At 52.8% G+C, this 9,703-nt stretch overlaps 1 protein-coding gene across 1 annotated transcript in view; it reads right to left on the reverse strand.

Moving 5' to 3' along the window:
• The window catches only part of PLOD1 (procollagen-lysine,2-oxoglutarate 5-dioxygenase 1), a 52,508-nt gene that overhangs the window by 39,466 nt on the left and 3,339 nt on the right, over positions 1-9,703 (reverse strand). The window lies entirely within an intron of this gene.

Raw genomic sequence — 9,703 nt, forward strand, 5'->3', positions numbered from 1 at the left:
GTCACCCAGGCTGGAGTGCAGTGGCATGATCTCAACTCACTGCAACCTCTGCCTCCTGAGTAGCTGGGACTACAGGTACTCGCCACCACACCCAGCTAATTTTTGTATTTTTAATAGAGGCGGGGTTTCACCATGTTGGGCCAGGCTGGTCTCAAACTCCTGACCTCAAATGAGCTACATGCCTGGGCCTCCCAAAGTGCTATAGGCATGAGCCACTGTGCCCAGCGGAGAGCTGGTTGTTTAAAAGAGCCTTGTACTTCCTCCTCTCTCTTGCTCCAGCTCTCACCATGTGACATGCCTGCCATGAATCAAAGCTTCCTGAGGCCTCACTGGAAGCAGAACAGATGCTGGTGCTATGCTTGTACAGCCTACAGAACTGTGAGCCAAATAAACCTCTTTTCTTGAGAAATTACCCAGCCACGGGTACTTCTTTACAGCAACATGAAACAGACAAATACACTGACCAACGTGTCATGAAGCATGTGCTGTAGACAGGAGAGGTGTCTACACCCTGAATTATAGGACTGAGTTTCTGGCTTTAGAGGACATGGAAGGAAGAATTTACTCTGAATGTTGACCACCAGGAAGATCTTTCTGGCCAATGATACATATTAGCCCAGGGACAGCAAATACATGGCTCATAGGTCCCTGCTCTCCATGTCTAACCCAGGACAGACATTGCTAATCTATCCCAGTTTTTCCTGCTGAGTATCACATGGTTCTAGATTCTCCCAACACCATGCTTGAGGCTGTTACAACCAATGAGTCAGCCCAGAGTGGAAACTGACTTGAAATCCACTGCTCCACTCCTGACCTTTGGCCAGGGCAGACATTCCTCCATTTTTAACAAGGAACCTCTCTCAGGCTCTGCAGTGTGGCCTGCCTCTGCAACAGAACCTTCTGGAAATAACTCCCCGGAGAGCATCTCAGGGAGCCCTGGGGAAGCCCCTCCCAGAGCACACTTTGAAGCTGTGTTCTCTGAGAATTGAGGAGTCTGGAGCTAGCCTGCCTGGTTAGAATCCTAGCTCTGCTCCTTCATAGCCATGTGACCTGGGACAAGTCCCTATCCCTTCTGAGGCTCAGTTTCCCCCTTGGAAAGCAGGGATAATAACAGTACCTACTTCTCAGGGCTGCTGGAGTAATTAAATGAGATCAGGCATGTAAAATCCTTATTGGGATACTCGGCACACATGAAGAGGTTTTACTGAAGGCCGGGCACAGTGGCTCACGCCCATAATCCCAGCACTTTGGGAGGCTGAGGAGGGCGGATCACCTGAAATCAGGAGTTCAAGAACGGCCTGGCCATCATGGTGAAACCCCATTTCTACTAAAAATACAAAAATTAGCTGGGCGTGGTGGTATGTGCCTGTAGTCCCAGGTACTCGGGAGGCTGAGACAGGAGAATTGCTTGAACCCAGAAGGTGGAGGTTGCAGTAAGCCAAGATCGCACCACCGTACTCCAGCCTGGGTGACAGAGTGAGACTCTGTCTTTAAAAAAAAAAAAAAAAAGAGGTATTACTGGTGCTGATTAATGAGAAGCAAATGCCTTGGCCTGGCATTCAAGGCCCTCTCTGATCTGGAGGGTGATATACTCATCCTTCTCCATCACGGTGGCCCTCCTCCAACTGGGGGGGGGTCTCTCCTTGCTGGGTTCCTCCCGTCCTACCATGGCTCCTTCTGTGTTCTCTTTCTTGTTTTTGTTTTTTGTTTTGGGCAGGGGAACCCAATTTCACTCCCGTTGCCCAGGCTGGAGTGCAGAGGCACAATCATGGCTCACTGCAGCCTCGACTTCCTGCACTCAGGTGATCCTCCCACCTCAGCCTCCCGAGTAACTAGGAGGGATTACAGGTGCATACCACCATGCCCAGCTAAATTTTTTAGTGGAGATGAGGTTTTGCCATGTTGCTCAGGCTGGTCTGGAACTCCTGGCCTCAACCGATCTGCCCACCTCGGCTTCCCAAAGTGCTGGGATTACAAGCATAAGCCACCACACCCAGCATGTGTCTCCTTTCCCTAACCTTCCTCCAGGTCCCAGGGCCAGTGACAATGATGTCCTCCACCTCTACGAAGCTTTCTCTGATTTCTCCTTTCCTCTCTGGCCTCCAAGCCACAGAGGCAAGACCCACACCGCCGTGCTCATCATTGTCTTAGCTCACTTAGGGTGAGTTTTAGCTCCCTGAGGGTCTGCAGCTTACGCTTTTCACCTGGTGGCCAGAATGACAGCAGGCAGGTAAGGCCCTCCCCTCCCACCACCTCAGGAAGTCAGGAAGAACGGAGACTGTAGGAACAAAGGGGCCTGGCTTGCCAGAGCCGGTGGGGCAGGGGTAGCCGGGGAAGGGAGCTGGCCCCAGGGCAGGGGGCTGGTGCCAAGCGGCCCAGAAGAGATTGGCAGGGATCAGCTGGGGTCCTGGGGTAGGAGGGGTGGATACACCAGGCACATGTGGGAAGGAGAGGCCTCACCACCTGAACATGGGATCCAGAAACAAGGGGTGCTGCTTACACTTGGGGAAGGGCTCCCCTCAACTCCTGCCAGGATGGTGAAGTCTCCCCCCAGGTAAAGAGAACCAGAGCCACCAGCTCTGAGGCCCTCTTGTCAACATGGGGCTGCTGGGGACAGGAAGAGTGTCACATTTCATGGATGGAAAAAGCCAGTGTGAGAGCATGTGAGTGAGTGAGCGTGCGTGTGTGTGTGTGTGTGTGTGTGTGTGCATGCGCAATTCAGGATTCTTGACGGAACAGGCTCTTGAACTCCAGCAGCAGGGGTTGGGGAAGGGGATGGGGTGGCGTAGCTCAAAACCCCTTTCTCAAGTTCCTGCTTCTCATAACAGCAACAATAATGGCTTACCTTCATTGAGCATTTTCTGTGTGCCAGACACTTTTTTTTTTTTTTTTTTTTTTTTTTGAGACAGAGTCTTGCTCTGTCACCCAGGCTGAAGTGCAGTGGCTAGATCTTGGCCCACTGCAATCTCTACCTCCTGGGTTCAAGCGATTCTCATGCCTCAGCCTCCCAAGTAGCTGGGATTACAGGTGCCGGCCACCATGCCCAGCTAATTTTTTGTTTTTAGTAGAGATGGGGTTTCACCATGTTGGCCAGGCTGGTCTCAAACTCCAGCTGACCTCAAGTGATCGACCTGCCTCAGCCTCCCAAAGTGCTGGGATTAGAGGCATGAGCCACTGTGCCCAACTTTTTTTTTTTGATACAGATTCTGGCTCTGTCCCCAGGCTGGAGTACAGTAGTGTGATCTTGGCTCACTACAACCGCCGCCTCCCAAGTTCAAGCGATTCTTCTACCTCAGTCTCCCGAGTAGCTGGGATTACAGGTGCACGCTGCCACATCCCGCTACTTTTTGTATATTTAGTAGAGACGGGGTTTCACTATGTTGGCCAGGCTGGTCTCGAACTCCTGACCTCAGGTGATCTGCCTGCCCCAGCCTCCCAAAGTGCTGGAATTACAGTCATGAGCCACCGTGCCCAGCCAACGCTGTTCGAAGCACTTCACACATACTAACCCCCGACTTTCCAGTTAGGAAACCAAGGCTAGAACTGGCGAGTAATGTGCCCAAGGGAGCTAGGAAGCAGCAGCACCAGGACTTCGACACAAGCCTGAACCCGGAGTCTCCTCTCTTAACCTAAATGCATGCACTGCCCAGCCAGGGACAGTGGCCAGGCCATCTGTTGAGAGGGCCCTGTCCCTCCATCTATGTAAGGGAGTTATCTAGCTGTGCCCTTCCCACATGCCCACTTTCCTCCGCATAACCTGTCTCTTCCTTGTTTTCCAAGGAAACAGTGCTGCTGAGAACCCACACTGGAGCCTTAACAATCCCCAGGGTCCGTGGCTGGGCGCAGTGGCTCACGCCTGTAATAGCAGCACTTTGAGAGGTTGAGGCAGGCGGATCACCTGAGGTCAGGAGTTTGAGAGCAGCCTGGTCAACGTGGTGAAACCCTGTCTCTACTAAGAATACAAAAATTAGCCGGGTGTAGTGGCATATGCCTGTAATCCCAACTACTCGTGAGGCTGAGGCAAGAGAATCATTTGAACCCAGGAGGCAGAGGCTGCAGTGAGCAGAGACTGTGCCATTGCACTCTGGCCTGGGCGACAAGAGCAAAATTCTGTCTCAAAAAAAAAAGGCTGGGCGCGGTGGCTCACACCTGTAATCCCAGCACTTTGGGAGGCCGAGGCGGGCGGATCAGGAGGTCAGGAGACAGAGATCATCCTAGCTAACACGGTGAAACCCCATCTCTACTAAAAATACAAAAAAAAAAAAAAATTAGCCGGGCATAATGGCAGGCGCCTATAGTCCCAGCCACTCAGGAGGCTGAGGCAGGAGAATGGCATGAAGCTGGGAGGCGGAGCTTGCAGTGAGCCAAGATCATGCCACTGCACTCCAGCCTGGAGGACAGAGCGAGACTCCGTCTCAGAAAAAAAAAAAAAAAGTCAGGCACGGTGGCTCACGCCTATAATCCTAGCACTTTGGGAGGCCAAGGCAGGTGGATCACGAGGTCAGGAGTTCAAGACCAGCCTGGCCAAGATGGTGAAACCCTATCTCTACTAAAAATATAAAACTTAGCTGGGCATGGTGGTGGCGGGAGCCTGTAATCCCAACTACTCGGGAGGCGGAGGCAGAGAACTGCTTGAACCCAGGAGGTAGAGGTTGCAGTGAGCCGAGAGCATGCCACTACACTCCAGCCTGGGCGACAGAGTGAGACTCTGTCTCAAAAACAAAAACAAAAAACAAAACAAACAAAAAAACTCCCGGGTTCCTTGGGCCATGCAGAGCCTGCCTCTCTGGTTGAGGAACCCACGTGATTGTCCAGTTCAGAGGGTCCCAAACCTGCCCACACATCAGCATCACAAGAGAGGTTGTGGAATCCAGGCTTCTAGGCCCTGGGGCTAGGGGTCTGAGATGGGCCCAGGAGTCTGGATTTTTCCTACCTTTCCCAGGTGATTTCTGATATCAAGCCACATTTGGGAATCACTGGTCCAGTCCATCCCCTTGGTCATCTGACACTAGGCTGCAATGCAGGGGTCTGTCTGGGAGGCGGTTCACAACAAGAGAACTGAAGACAAGCCCTCCAATAAGAGACCCTGGCATGACATCCTAACATCCCCAAGGAAACAGCCTCGGTAAACCCAGCCTGCACCCCATTCCCTTGACCTGTTGGCAACACACATTCCTTCCCCTAAAGAGGCCTCCAGTCTACCTCCTCCTGGAAGCCCTCCTTCATCTTATCCCATGTGGTCACTCCTTTGCACATGCAGTCTTGGTTTGCCCAGTAGTTGACGTACTGGTACAAACCTGCTCCTTCTCCCTCTGCCAGGCCAGGGCCACATCTTTATTTCCTTGGTCTCCTTCTCCCTCACCATGACTGGGACTGGGCATGACCAAGACACAGTGTACATTCTGGCCCTAAGCAGCAACGTGAGGCGTGACACAGTGGCTCACAACTGTAATCCCAGCACTTTGGGAAGTTGAGGCAGGCAGATCAGTTGAGATCAGAAATTCGAGACCAGCCTAGCCAACATGGTGAAACCTTGTCTCTACTAAAACTATAAAAATTAGCTAGGCTTGGTGGCAAGAGCCTGTAGTCCCAGCTACCAGTAAGGCTGAGGCACGAGAATTGCTTGAACCCAGGAGGCAGAGGTTGCAGTGAGCCAGGGTCACACCACTGTACTCCAGCCTAGGCAACAGGGTGAGGCTCTGTCTCAAAAAAAAAAAAAAAAAATGGCCAGGCACAGTGGCTCACACCTGTAATCCCAGCACTTTGGGAGGCCAAGGAGGGCAGCTCACCTGAGGTCAGGAATTCAAGTCCCACCTGGCCAACATGGCAAAACCCTGTCTCTACTAAAAATACAAAAATTAGCCAGGCAGTGGTGCATTTTACATGGTGCAAGTTATATGGTGGTACCTGTAATCCCAGCCACTTGGGAGGCTAAGGCAAGAGAATCACTTGAACCCAGGAGGCAGAGGTTGCAGTGAGCCAAGATCGTGCCACAGCACTCCAGCCCGGGAGACAGAGTGAAACTCTGTCTCAAAAAAAAAAAAGCGGCAACACGGGAAGGTGATTGCAGGAAGAGCCACCACCACTGAACCCCTGTGAGATACCGTGTGCTGTATGAGGCATATTATATTCATTATCTTATTTAAGGGTCAACACTGTATGAGGAAGGTGGTATTTTTATCCCTGCTTCTTCAGGTGAGGAAACTGACGCACAGAGAGGTTAAATACCTGGCCCAAAGTCACAGAACCTTTAGGTGAAATGGGAATGAGTTGGCATTCTAAATGCCCGTCCTCTTGTCTTCATTTCCCTGTCCAAGAGCCCAACATCCTAAAATGACAGAGACTCCTGGCTGCAGACAGAAGCCAGGGCTTCCAGCCGCCTTCCCTCTGGCCTCTGCAGCAGGAGCACTCAACTCCAGTCACGTGGTGAGGTCTTTTCCCAGCTCACTGTTAGGCCAGGCCAGAGAAACCCTTAAGGCATGGATGTGGAAGATTCATTTTCAAGCACCAAGGTCCCTCCCACCTGCTTTCTGTCTGGTCCAGCCAGCTGCCTTGGGCTAAGGCCAAGGCCTGGCACCCAGAGCTCTCAGCCCTCCCCACCTTCTTCTGCCCAAAGTCCAGCAATGACTTCCCCAGATGAACCTGTGATCCAGGATCAGCAGAAATCAATGAGAGACAACAGCGGGGATGCTAAAGACAGATTACCGGGCAGGGAACTTAGCCTCTCTGTGCCTCAGTTTCCTCATCTGTAAAATGGGAATAATACAGATGATAGTACCTCCCTCCAGAGACTTTCATGAGGATTCAATGAGCCGATGCCGTAAAGTGCTTGGCACAGTGCCTGCCTTGGTAGTTGTGGGGGTTCTGGCGACAGGATGCCTCCCCTAAAAAGGGGAGCTGTGTCTTGGTAGGTGCTGCCCTGGGGGTCAGGAATAAAGGGGAGCTGCCTTCCTGAGAGCAAGAATGATGCAGAGGGCGGGGTGGCTCATGCCTATAATGCCAGCACTTAGGGAGACCAAGTCAGGAGGCTTAATTGAGGCCCTGAGTTCAAGACCAACCTGGGCAACAAAGTGAAACCCTGTCTCTATGAAAAATTAAAAAATAAGCCAGGCATGGTGGCACGCACCTGTAGTCCCAGCTACTCAGGAAGCTGAGGTGGGAGGATTGCTTAAGCCCAGGAGGTGAAGGCTGCAGTGAGCTATAGTCATGCCACTGGGCCACAGGAATTAGCCAGGTGCAGTGGCTTACACCTATAATCCCGGCCTTTGGGAGGCCAAGGTGGGTATGATCACTTGAGTCTGAGGGTTCAAGACCAGCCCGGGCAACACAGTGAGACCCTGTCTGTACAAAAAAACCAAAATTTAGAAAAACTTTAAAGAAAAGAATGATGTGCGTGGTGGCTCACGCCTGTAATCCTAGCACTTTGGGAGGCCAAGGTGGGTGGATCACCTGAGGTCAGGAGTTTGAGACCAGCCTGGCCAACATGGAGAAACCCCGTCTGTACTGAAAATACAAAAATTAGCCGGGCGTGGTGGCGGGCACCTATAATCCCAGCTACTCGGGAGACTAAGGCAGGAGAATTACCTGAGCCCAGGGGGCAGAGGTTTCAGTGAGCTGAGATGGTGCCATTTCACTCCAGCCTGGGTGAGCGAGACTCCATCTCCAAAAAAAAAAAAAAAAGAAAGAAAAAGAAAAGAATATGTGGAGAGACTGAGGGTGAGTGCTTGGTTGGGGCGTGCCTATGCGATGAGCTCCTGGAAGAATGGGACCTCTGGGCACCCCTGGTTTGTGCCAGCAGATGCCCCCTCCTCCCCAAGCAGTCCCAGCCTAAGGCGTGGGTGGTCACTGTGTGGCCTGAGTCAAAGCACAGTCATGACACACCCAGTCTGCTCTCTGGGGAGGCGGGAATGAATGAAGCCCTTCTGCCCTCTCCCATCCCCCATCCTTCATCCCCACCCCAGGCTTAAACTGAAGCCAGGAACAGGGTCTGGCAGGAGCTAGGGATGCCCAGCACCTGGGAGCCAACGTTGGCCTCTCCCAGGCCAGCTGCCCACTCAGGTCTCCCCAGACCTGGCCCCACCCCCACACCATCCAGTGCAGCCTGCCTGACTCCTGGGACCCTTCCGTTCTCTAGTAGGGAACAGCACGACCTGAACGCCCAGCTGAGCCTCTGATCTCTGCAGCTGTCCTTCCCTTACCGCGGCCAAACCAAGGCCTACAGGGAAAGGCAGGAGCTGGAGATCTCCTAGAAGTTTCTGCAAACAGGAGGAAGGGCCGTGGTACATCTGGCCTCAGCTCTAGGGACATCTGCCTGTTTGGATGTTGCCTTTTTTTTTTTTTTTTTTTTTTTTTTTTTTTTTTTTGAGGCTGAGTCTCGCTCTGTCGCCCGGACTGGAGTGCAGTGACCGGATCTCAGCTCACTGCAAGCTCCGCCTCCTGGGTTTACGCCATTCTCCTGCCTCAGCCTCCTGAGTAGCTGGGACTACAGGCGCCCGCCACCTCGCCCGGCTAGTTTTTGTATTTTTAGTAGAGACGGGGTTTCACCGTGTTAGCCAGGATGGTCTCGATCTCCTGACCTCGTGATCCGCCCGTCTCGGCCTCCCAAAGTGCTGGGATTACAGGCTTGAGCCACCGCGCTCGGCAAGGATGTTGCCTTTTATTCCCCCAGTTCCCTGTGATGGAAGATGCTGCTTTGTTGAAGCCTTCTTGTGTCTCCCATCTTGTTCTGGAAGCCTCCACAGGATGGCACAATATCTCTTCCCTCAGACACGGGGTGTCTACTGAGGTGAGGTGCTCTGTAACCCCTCCAATTGGGAGCCCCCTAAAAGTGAAAACGGTCCATGTTTCTCTCCATGCACCAAAGCTATGGGTTTTGGCTGAGGGGCCGGACAAGCTGCCGACAGCACCCCACCCGCCTCACTCCCCGAGACTCCACAGCAAATCCCCTCCCCTACTCCGGCTGAATCCACCTCAGTAGCTGACCCTCCCATCCACCTGCCAGGGAAAGGGAGGAGCTGGCCTCTCTGGGGGGCTGCTGGGGTGCCCTCCACCAAACACACACACTAGTCAGTGGGCTGCTCAGGCAATGCCTTCAGGGAAGATGAGCAATCCACTCTGTCCTGTCCAGCTGGCTGAAGGTCACGCCTCAGCTGGGTCTGGGGGAGCTGAGCAGGCTCCCCCAGGCAGCATTTCCAGGCAATAGCACCCCCTTCCCATCCAGAGGTGCAGAAATGAACAGTAGGTCTGAGTTCCAGACAACGACCCCACCCCCAACCAGCTCTGACAACGAGAGACCAGATGTTTAACCTTCCAGGGCCTCAGTCTTCCCATCTCCAAAATGGGACTGATGATTCCTTACTCATCAAAGGGATCCTGGCCGGACGTGGTGGCTCACGCCTATAATCCCAGCACTTTGGCAAGCTGAGGTGGGCAGATTGCTTGAGGTCAGGAGTTCGAGACCAGCCTGGCCAACACTGCAAAACCCCGTCTCTACTAAAAATACAAAAATTAGACAGGCATGGTGGCGCATGCCTGTCATCCCAGCTACTTGGGAGGCTGAGACAGGAGAATCGCTTGAACCCTGGAGGCGGAGGCTGCAGTGAGCTGAGATCGTGCCACTGCACTCTAGCCTGGGCAACAAAGTGAGACTCTGTCTCAAAAAAAAAAAAAAAAAAAACAGAAGGAAAGAAAATGAAAAATGGCA

Source organism: Piliocolobus tephrosceles, chromosome 1, assembly GCF_002776525.5.
Source record: "Piliocolobus tephrosceles isolate RC106 chromosome 1, ASM277652v3, whole genome shotgun sequence".
In the NCBI taxonomy this organism is placed as follows: domain Eukaryota; kingdom Metazoa; phylum Chordata; class Mammalia; order Primates; family Cercopithecidae; genus Piliocolobus; species Piliocolobus tephrosceles.